The 10,682-nt window shown below is 37.3% G+C and overlaps 1 long non-coding RNA gene across 1 annotated transcript; it reads right to left on the reverse strand.

The window, feature by feature from the left end:
• Nucleotides 1–1,735: 1,735 nt before the first annotated feature.
• Nucleotides 1,736–4,754, reverse strand: LOC121649215. Its single transcript, XR_006012083.1, has 3 exons — nucleotides 4,342–4,754; nucleotides 4,031–4,166; nucleotides 1,736–2,338 (listed from the first exon to the last, which is right to left on the reverse strand). It is a non-coding gene; the product is annotated as an uncharacterized LOC121649215 (long non-coding RNA).
• Nucleotides 4,755–10,682: the final 5,928 nt, after the last annotated feature.

Below are 10,682 nucleotides of genomic sequence, written 5' to 3' on the forward strand. Positions count from 1 at the left end.
GTTTAATTGAGCTCAGGGTGAAATTGAACAAGCTCATTGTCATTGTAAGAGCTGTGTGTTCTGTTGAGAGCTGTGTCATGATGATTATGTGAGAGACTAAACATTACAGTTTGGCTTTGGTCAAACTTGACTTGGCTCCATGCTGAGATTAGCTCATTGCTTCTATGGGCAAAATTTCAAATCGGAAACGCATTCAACAACACATAACTATAATACAACAGGTGTTATAATAATCATAATCTTACTTAACGGATGGAAAAATAAAAAGTTGTGGGAAAAAGTGCGACACGGAACTATAGGTTGCACAAGCTCAGAAAACAAAAATGTTATTTAAATGAACTCTGGCAGTTCAAGCTACTTATCCTGCTTTTATAGCACTGGAACTGGAGCTTGACGTCAAGAGACTCCCAGTGATATCATCTGGCTTTGGTCCCTGTGGGTGGATGACTTATGTTCATTTCTTAATGGTCATTCCCTGAATTATAATAGTCTTATTGATTTTTCCCTATTTCTCCTCCGCACTGCGATACTCATTTATTCTACTATTTATTGCAGATGTGACAAAGGAAAAATAAATATATGTGGTATCAGATAATTGCTAAAGAAAGTGGCAACTTATTCATTTCTTTGGAGTGTAACACTGACTATCCCCACAGTTATAAATCATTGTGATTCACTGATATAAAACAGAAACTAATTTGAATGGTTGTTCGAGTTTATTCATTGGATTAAAAGGATTTGTATAAGGTACAGTAGAATAATAACGAATCACAGCCTTGTGAAGGCAAAGTGCCCAAATATATTTGTCCCTAAACACCATTAAAAATGTTTAAAGCTGTGTATCTCCACTGTCTAGACAGTATTAATCAGACTTACATCACTGGACTCTTTTTATTTCATAGCTTTGACTTTTCTATTACAGACATCATGTTAATATTGTCAAATCAATGAACATGAATATGGTGATGCGAGGTGCGTGGGTACACAGAGACACTACAAACAAAACTGTGGTGTGTGCAAACCCTCCCACTGGGGCATAGTTTTTCCCTCTGTGAGCACGAGCATAAAAAATTGTCTTAGTTTAGGTCACCTGCGAAGAACTAAAAGTACTGTGTCAAAGACAAAAAGAAAAACACTTTTTGGATCTCCCCGTAGAGCTGTGGCCGACATCACAGTCACCAGTATTTGAGATAAATGGACTACTGTGAATTTTTATTGGGGGACATTAAAAAGCAGGATCGCAGTTCATCTTGGAAGCCAGAGCGAGCATGGAAACTCTCAATGAAGTGTTTAAACACATGTTCTGGGCTGAGGCAGGCACAGCTGGCTGCGTGGGGTATAATCACAAACAGTCAAGTCTTAAAAAAGCCTTAATCCTGCAAGGATTACAGAGAAATAATCAGTTTATGTGCACCATTACTAAATGCATCCAGGAAGTGAATAAGTCTTTTTTCCTGTTTTATTGTTGGTCTAACTGTCTCTAAGGCTTTTAATCTCTTCCTCTAGATAATAGTGTTTTCAGTTAATCTATTTCTATTGTGGCTAATTGGAGCAATGTTACCCTTTGGTCTTGAAATAATGGCCATTACACCGTGTAACAAGAGTCGCTGATGGAATGTGATGACTCAGCTAAAATGAACAATCCAAGTGCATCAACTAAAAGAAAATAAAGCAGTGAAAGAAGAGGAATGGACAAAAAAATAATATAATTGTAAATAGTATCCATTCATTATGTACACTCACTTAACTGGGGTTTGCAGGTGGCATGGAGTGGATCCAGCATGTGCTGAGCTAAAGGCTGGGAAATATCACAGACAGATTGGAAGTCCGGCACCTGGAAGGCATCCATGTGAAGACGGGGAGGACAAGCAAACTGCACTCTGAGAAGAGGACTTTCTCGTTGCCAGGCACCAGTGTGAACCATTTAGTTTCCTTGCAGACTCTACGTGCAGCATATTTACAGTCTACAGGCTGCTTTATAACTACATTTCATGTCAAAGATTCAGTGATTTCACATTGTGTTTGTTGTTTCAGATGGTTCCAAGCACAAAACAATTAATGAGATGATCAGTCTTCTGAAATGCCCACCAGCCTTGATTTAAAGACTGAAATCATACCAGCTGGAACTAACATGCAAAGAATTTAACCACTGTATCGTATATCCTTGTATCACTGTGATTATGTTAATGAAATTTTGCTTTGATACACTATTAGATTAAATAACAATAAGGAATTTCCTCTCATCAGGAAGAGGATATGACAGCATGGTTAGAATTTTAAGCAGCATATTGAGCAGGCTTAGTCCATCCAAGAGTGAAGTCATGAATGTGCATGTCACCTGCAAGACAAAAGACAAGCGTAAAAGTTTGCTGTAATAATGCTTGCAAAGGAGTCCGATGGCATCAAATGAAACCTCTGCTTGTAGCCTTCATGAGCAAATAGGTGGGGATTATATGTGCTTCAGAGGATAAAAATTCAAGTCATTCACACACTCCACGTCCATTTTCTCATGCAGTGATAAAATCATATTTGATAAAGTTGTAGGGCGATAAGAGGACACTGCTGGAGCACAGATAGACAAGTCTGAGCAGACAGCACTGTGCAACAGTGAGCAACGCCACTCTTGTTAACACACGTGCTTTGAACAGCACTGTGTTTAATAAGTTGAAGCTTTATTAAGGCAAATCATAAAAGTAAATAAATAAAACAGCAAAAATATCCTGCAAGCAAAAGAAAACTGTGATGGATAATAGACAAAATATTCTTCAGCTGCCTATCCCTATGTTTGTCAAAGAGATATTGTACCTTAATAGCTTATCAAACTGCATTAACTTAAAACCACATAACTTTAAACTGGGTAAAGAACAAAATTTGCACAAAAAAAAAAAAGAAAAAAGAAGAAGAAGAAGAAAAAAAAAAGATGCTGTGGTCACGGAAGAAGAAACTATTGATCCATAACACTTGAACTTGTATTTATGGTTGTCTAGCCAAACAGTCCTTCCCGTACGCACAATAAAAATCTGCATCCAGCATTCCAACACAAGCTCTCGGCTCATTTCAACTCAGCCTCTAAATCTTCAGAAGAGAAGGAATACAAACATTTCGAAACCACCTCTCTAAAAAGTTAGGAAACGAGCATGACTCAAACAGATGAAGAATGTCACACATGCACATGTGGCAGATTGAATAAAAATATGCACAATGGAGCACATGAATTTCCCAAAGAGGAGGGCCACCAACACCTCATTACCTTTGATTAGCAGGGTGGTCAACCATGGTGGAAACATATTTGTGATACGCCTCCTTTAAAACCAGATTTTTTGGCATCTTTGTATGTGTGTGTGTGTGTGTGTGTGTGTGTGTGTGTGTGTGTGTGTGAGAGAGATTTACTGTAGCTTGCCCCAATCCTCTGTGTCATTCAGATGGAAACTGATGTGTCTATATGTGGATAATAAGCTCCTGTGGGGGAGAACTCTCTCCCACTGTAGACCACAAACTACTCTTTTACTTCAGTTATTATGCTTCATCCAGGGAAGACTTTTTTTTTTCTTTTACTGGTCACAATTATATTCTTCTTGTATTGTTCTGTGATTTTATATTTGGTTTTTCTGTTGCCATAGCAGAAATGTGAGTTCTATTATACACTTGGATTGTAAAAAGCTCTTAGAGACTCTATCAAGCTTTTTTCCCGAGCATTACATGACCCTCCCAAACCTAAGCTTGGCTATAAAAGCACACACAGAGGCTCCTCCTTCTTAAAAATCTCTTTGATTTTCCTCAAGCTTCTTCTTGCTTGAACTACTTCAACTGCTTTCAGACTGGTTCTCTCAGGGCCCGGCTAAGTGCCACTAATTGAGGTGTGCAGAGTGTTTTGTTTTCATGAGGCATGCCGCTATAGCCCCTCAACACTCCGCTCAACCTCTTTTCGCAAAACATGCACACATTCACAGATGCATCCACATTTGAACCCTCCCTCTGTGTCCTCTGGACATTTTATGCTTTTTATTCCCTTTAATTGTTATGAGCTTACCCTCATTCTCCCGTGGCCCCCGGTATTCACAGTGCCAGCAGCTCATCTCAAGGTCACACAGCAATGCTTTTGTTGTGGATTCACTGCCAGTATTGTCATGCTGTCTCTTTCCCTTCACCTACTGCGTATTTGTTTCCTTTAAAAACAAATCCAATAAATTCCCGAGTCAAGTGTGAAACACTGTGAAAAGAAGCTTTGCTCTCTCAAAGAATATCCTGACAGACCAACATGATACATTATGTTTAATTTCTAGCCATATTCACTCCACTGTCATTCAAAGCAAATGGAGGTATGTGTGGAATTCCACTTACATAAATGAAATTGAAGGTTTTCTCTTCCCTTTTCAGAAAGAGGCCACAGAATCCCCAATTGAAAGCTAAAGAGTGTTTCCAGGCTTTTCTAGGACATTCACCTGGTGGTGTGCTCAGGGCCATGCAGTCACACATCAGCATTACAGCCGCCATACTGGCTTTTTATAGGGTCTGGAAGAACGAGATGGGATTTTTCAATCATATTACCAGTCTGAGTACATCACCACAAAAGGAGAGCACTGCCAAGAAGGGAAAGGAGTTTATTTTTGCTTGTTTTTCCTCACAGTGGATGCCCTCTTTTACAAGCTGAAACTTATTTTCCTCATCTTTAATTTGCTGTGCATGTAACATTGTGCAGTAAAACATGCATGATTTTTTTCTAATGACTTTGTTTTTCTTTTAACATTCCCATTTTAGTGTTAGCAGGAAAATACAATGACAACAGATTTTACTGATAAAACATTTTTTGTTTAGACAAAATAACAACACAACAACAGTCACACTTCCTGTTTCATATTCATTATGATTAGAATTTTAAGAGGAAATTTGGTGCATCACATCACATTTTTAATGATCAAAATTAATCAAACCAAACAGGGGAGGCATGATTTTGCAGTTGCATTATTGATCATACATTTTCCCCTTTTCATATGCCCTTTGTCTTCTTTCATCTGTGTTTATCTGACATAATTTCTAGAAACCTTAGTTCTGATTCTGTTTGAGAAATGGCACTGCTCTCCATTTCTCAAACAGCACCAATTATGGTGAAACGCAAACTAAATGAAATATTGTTCATTTGTCTCTAGTACAAAGGCTGGAGAAGTCAGAGTTAACTGATGTGACTGGTTTGGATGATAACTTCCCATTATTACTCTCCTACAAGATCTATAACTGATCAGGAAGAAATGAACTCCATTCATCATCAGGCATTGTATGAAATAAAGCAATTGCATGCTGTGGTGGTGGAATTGCAGTTCTTTCACTTGACTTGCATAAGCATTAATTAATGCACCCATCGCTAGAAAAACTAAATGTGGATTTACATGCAGGATATCTGGACACTGAAGCTTCTTTTCTTTGCTTGTTTCAATTATTCTACCTACATTTAATCAATGTGATACTTAGGTGAGACCCTCAGCTGTAATTTGAGATTATTCCCTTTAACAATTAAGTAAGGATTTACAAATAACCGCCCTTTATTATGTGTAATTCCTTTTTTCAAAAGATAATTGTGTGCTCTTTCTTTATTATTTATTCATCAAGTGAGGTGGTAAAAGGTGTGGAATTGATTACAAGTGTGACATTTGCATTTGGAAGCTTATGCTGTGAATCCACAACAGCCTGCAAAGACAAAATGAGATAATCAGTGAGACAGCAGAAACACAGAAAATCAACAAAATCAACAGTGAGATACAATAATGATAAAAAAAAAAACAGTCCTGTACAACAAAGCAATATCACTAGTTAAGCAAGGTCATTTCAAGTCTAACTCTAGTCTAACTATATGATAAAAACAGATCACTTCTAACCTTGGTATGTCTCTATAGCAACATATGCTGCAAAACTCAACATGGTCTGAAGCAAAAAATTATATATATATATATATATATATATATATATATATATAGTTTTTTCCTTCAAGAAAAAAAAAAAATTCATCTTTCTCTTAATCCCTCTGTGGTGTAGTGTTCTCAACCCCAGAACCCCAGTGTCGATGGACAGACAAGCAGTCAAACACAGAAGCTCCAGAGATGAATTTTGTGCTGGTCAAATTACTATTGGTCAAAAATTAGTTCAAGCTAGCTAAAGTCAGATGAGGCCAACAGCAACTGATGTAATAACGTGAAAGATGAAGCTTCAAACACCATGACCAGTGAAGAAACACAGGTGAAAACAATGAAAAAACTGCCTTAGATAATTTTCATAGTTAACAAAGCAGCAACAACACAACCGAGAGCAGCCCGCAGCTCAGATATTTCTAAGCTGCCACCAAGTTGCAGCAAAAGCTATCATATGTAGAGCCGCGTTTCACGGGCACCTGTGAAGTGTGTAATGTGACCTACAGCATGTTCAGCTTTTATGAAAGGTATACAGTGTCAGCAGGGAATGTTTAAATCAGTGGTTCCAAACCTATTTTCATTGGGGACCCCCCTTCATGCAAATTCTGAAAAGCCCTGCCCCACACCATGCTGAAACCCTGCTTGTTTTATGCTTTCAAAAGCGAGATTCTCACCATAATTACTGTATTATAGCGGAGTCCTGTTCTTCCATGAAGCCAAATTAAATTACCAATAAATAGCCTTCTTATTTTTTTTTTCTTAAAATAGGGAAATTGTGTGGATGTTAATTATGATTGCTCTGAATGTTCAAAGCATCAGGGACCCCCTGTGCTCTTTGGGGGACCCGCTTGGGGTTGCCGGACCCCAGGTTGGGAACAAATGGTTTAAAATACTAAAACTCTATACTTTTTAACTTTGTGTGATGTAGAAGTGATGCCATTTCAACAAAGCTGAAATTAAGATTTCCTTTCTTTTTCTTATTGCACTAGTTTAATTTGTATTCACCAAATTGTTTTGTTTGAAATATGTCTGTATGTCAATTTCCTGTATAAATGTTAAAAAGGTCAATAAATAAAGAAAACTATGCATAAATAAATCATCACAATTTAAATTCTAAGAATTTTTTTTCCTTTTAATGTCATAGAAATTTACACAGTATTTTTACAAGCAAGTTTGTTTGTTGCTTTCATGTTTTCTTTTTCTTTCTTTTTTTTTTGTTGTTGTTGTTGCAGCTGCACTAATAAAACTTTCTTAAATGCCACTTCTTTACACCTGCAACACACAAAAAAAATGTAATATTCAGGAAAATGGTTAAATTACACATGCTTGGTACAGGGTCACTATTGTTCATTGATTATTGGATCAAAGAGAGATGCAGCTGGATGATTTCTGAAGTGTACAGGGAAATGCTGTCAGCAATAAAAAGGATTACACAGAGTTTTACAGTACAGATGGACAATGACCAAAAGCAGACTACAAAGGCAAACCAGGAGATCCTCATTTTCTATACCCACGTAACCCAGTTCAATGGCCAAGTAAGTCACATGTGATGGATACATATGTGCTGCATATCACTTGTAGACAAAACAAAACAAAACAAAACAAAACAAAACAAAACAAAACAAACTAAAAAACACACTGAATCAACTGTAGACAGAAACATTCTTTGGGTTCAAGGTCTAGACTTCAGGCAAACACAAAGAGGAAAAAAAAACTTTGTTTTGTTCATGTTTAATTGTCCGATTATATTTAAGCCCCTGAAAAATAAACGGGGGTTTGTAGTGGGTGTGGCACAGGTGCAGTTTAGAAATACATATTTAAACCTAAACTGTACTTTAAACCTGAGTTTCCTGTAAATTCTGTAAACAGCTCTACCTCTGTAGAAAATATAAATATAAAAATAAACAAACCATAAAATAAACCATTTGGGAGCTAGTTAGTTGCATCCACGTCCTTTTACTACTTTTACAGCTGAATATAGTTCAATACCAAGTTTTGTTTTGTTTTTTGTAATGCAGATTTGAAAAAAACAATGTAACAAACCACACCTCTGTGAGAACATTTACAGTCATAAAAACATTATTTTTAAAAAGGGACTGCTGCCACATGTAAGAAACCTGCATAAATTTGCTGTAACTTTTATAATCCTACTACTCTGTTTTTTATCCACTGCCTTTAAAACTGCTATTTTGGCATAGTTTCTGTCTGCAGCTGTAGTGCCTTGAGCTAGGTCAGGCGAGCACACTAACAGGGAGCGTTGCTGGTTTGCACATCATTAGCTCAGTGATCACTTATTGCAAACTCTGCCAGCTATAACAAGCAATATGGGGTCTGCTCACCCTGGTAAAGTTCACCATTTAGGATGAAAAGTCAAACTGAAAAGGTTTTATTCTGTATTTACTTTAAAAAAAAAACATACAAATAGAGATATCTATTGAACTGGAATGCTGACTGAAAAAGTAACTGATTTGTAGACCAAAGGAAAAAAAAAAAAAAAAAAAAAACAGAATGAGAGGTGGTGGTGCAAAATTAAACAGGTATAGACTAATAAATAAATTTAATTTTGCACTAATGTGGAGAATATTTGCTCCCATACAATTTATCCCCAATTACAAAGGAAAGAAGGTTTTTACTAAAAAAAAAAAAAAAAAAAAAAAAAAAAAGAGAGAGAGAGAGCGAGAGAGGGGGAAAAAAAAACAAAAAACACTTCAAATGTAGTTTTCTATGCTCCAAGGACGAGCACCAAGTATTCCCTTGCACTGTCTCAGGTTACAGACCTTTAAATTGTGCACTTAAAAATGTCTCCTGTAACTAGTGCCCTTCATTCATTATGGTTAACTTGGAGTTGTTTGCTCATGGGTAGCAGGGCACAGGTTAAGCCATTGCCTCTGCGAAGCGGGTGTTTGAAAGGAAAGTCTTTGTGTTTAATGAAAACCATATTTTGTCATTTAGGTATGTGGTGTGGTTGAGTTTATATGTGTGTGTGGGCATAAGAAATTGTAAGGCTGGGAGAAATTTCTTCCCTACAGGACACAATCATTCAAGTTGTTGAAAATATTCATTTTTCATACAAATTTATATTGTGAGAGGTTACAGGACACATCTTCCTCTCAATTGCTCCTTTGCTGTTTAATTTGTGGTTAAGTGCTCATTAAGTAATGTGGTCCAGTTGTTTGGCTTGGTGTAATTGGCTGTTAGGACATTTACCCCTCCTCCTCTAAGCATGGATTTAATCACTTGTCTAGTAAACTTATATCAAACTTATTGGTCAAAGTAATTGTGTGATCATGCTCTCCCTGCCCAAAGTCTGTCCTCAGAATGAAATTTCTACTTAAAGTACAGTTAAAGGCCATTGAACTCAAGCAAACACTTGTGGCTATTACCCATTTAATTAAAAAATGACTACACTGCTCACTTGGAAAATCCTAATTGGAAAGTCAGGTGTAAAAAATTAAAAATTAAAAAAAAAAAAAAAAAAAAATCCTGATAATTTAATTCATTTGCATCTAAAACTAAACTCATTGAATTTTTACGACCCAACTGAGTGTGTGATGTCATTTAATGCAGGGGAATAGAACTTGCAAATCAGTTAAATGACGCTGCACCAATTGAATTAAGTTGGACTCTGTGTATAGCTGGAGCTCTGCAGTGTTTATCACTATGTGTTTAACCCAGTGCCCCTCCTCTGTATGCCCTGCCGTCCTTCATAGCGTCACAGACCACTGGCAAGGAACTAAATAATAACATTTCACAGTTTCACTATGGGGCGCCATCTAAGGCCCTGTAGCACTGTCACATGATATCACTCTTGCCAAGCAGGAGGCTGTTGTGTGCCGTCAGAGAGGGTGTAAATGTGGAAGTGTATGTGTATTTGTGCAACCCATGCATGTGAAATTGCATTCTTGTGTGCTTGAATGTCACAAAGTACAATATTACGATGACTGAGAAGCTATAACCTCCATCAGGTCTGCAAAGGTAAAACATGTGTTTCCAGTGGAGGCGAACATTCTACTTAGATTTACAGAGGGAAATGACATATCCTGTTTCTGACAATGAGTGTTACAGGGAAAGATGCTGAGACACAACATACCTCAAGGGTACAACAACTACAGTCATAAACCTGAGTCTAGAGGATAGAGACAGTCATCTAGAGCCATATAAGTGAACCTTGTAAAATGGAGGGAGACTGGATTTTAAATAAAAGTATAAGTATACTTTTACACCTAAAGACAGTTCCACATTAAAATTATTTACTCAGTTCTTTTGAAACTTCACCTTTCCAAAGCAAAGCTATGGTCTCATTATCCCCATTTTATTATAAAGCACATATTTTGTATGAATTGGTCTTTAGCTGTTGAACAACTTCCTTTCCAACATTCTTCACTGTCCCTCAACAATGTAGTTGACCACACATGATCATTTTTTGGACAGAAAACATGCATTTTAACTTATGTCCTGTTGATCAAGATAGAAAAACATGATCCTGTTAAGTTTGACAGTTCAGCACCAAAAATAAGGTCTTTAATCCACGTTTCCACATCTCGAGTCCTCTAGGCAGAAACATTTTCCTCTCAAAGTATTCCCTTCCTAAACCGGTCAGAAGTCATTTCACAGTGCCTGAAAGATTGAGATGCCTGTCGTTTTCTGTCCAGGCCGAATCGCATGTCCGTCTGAAATGGCTGCTGAGTGCCAGTGAAAGATGCCTTTCAACAGACAGGGGGATTTCCAGCAGATTGAGGTGGAATAGGCCCTGGGAGGGGAAGCAGTGGGGCCAGAAGAAGG

This window comes from Melanotaenia boesemani, chromosome 11 (assembly GCF_017639745.1).
Source record: "Melanotaenia boesemani isolate fMelBoe1 chromosome 11, fMelBoe1.pri, whole genome shotgun sequence".
In the NCBI taxonomy this organism is placed as follows: Eukaryota; Metazoa; Chordata; class Actinopteri; order Atheriniformes; family Melanotaeniidae; genus Melanotaenia; species Melanotaenia boesemani.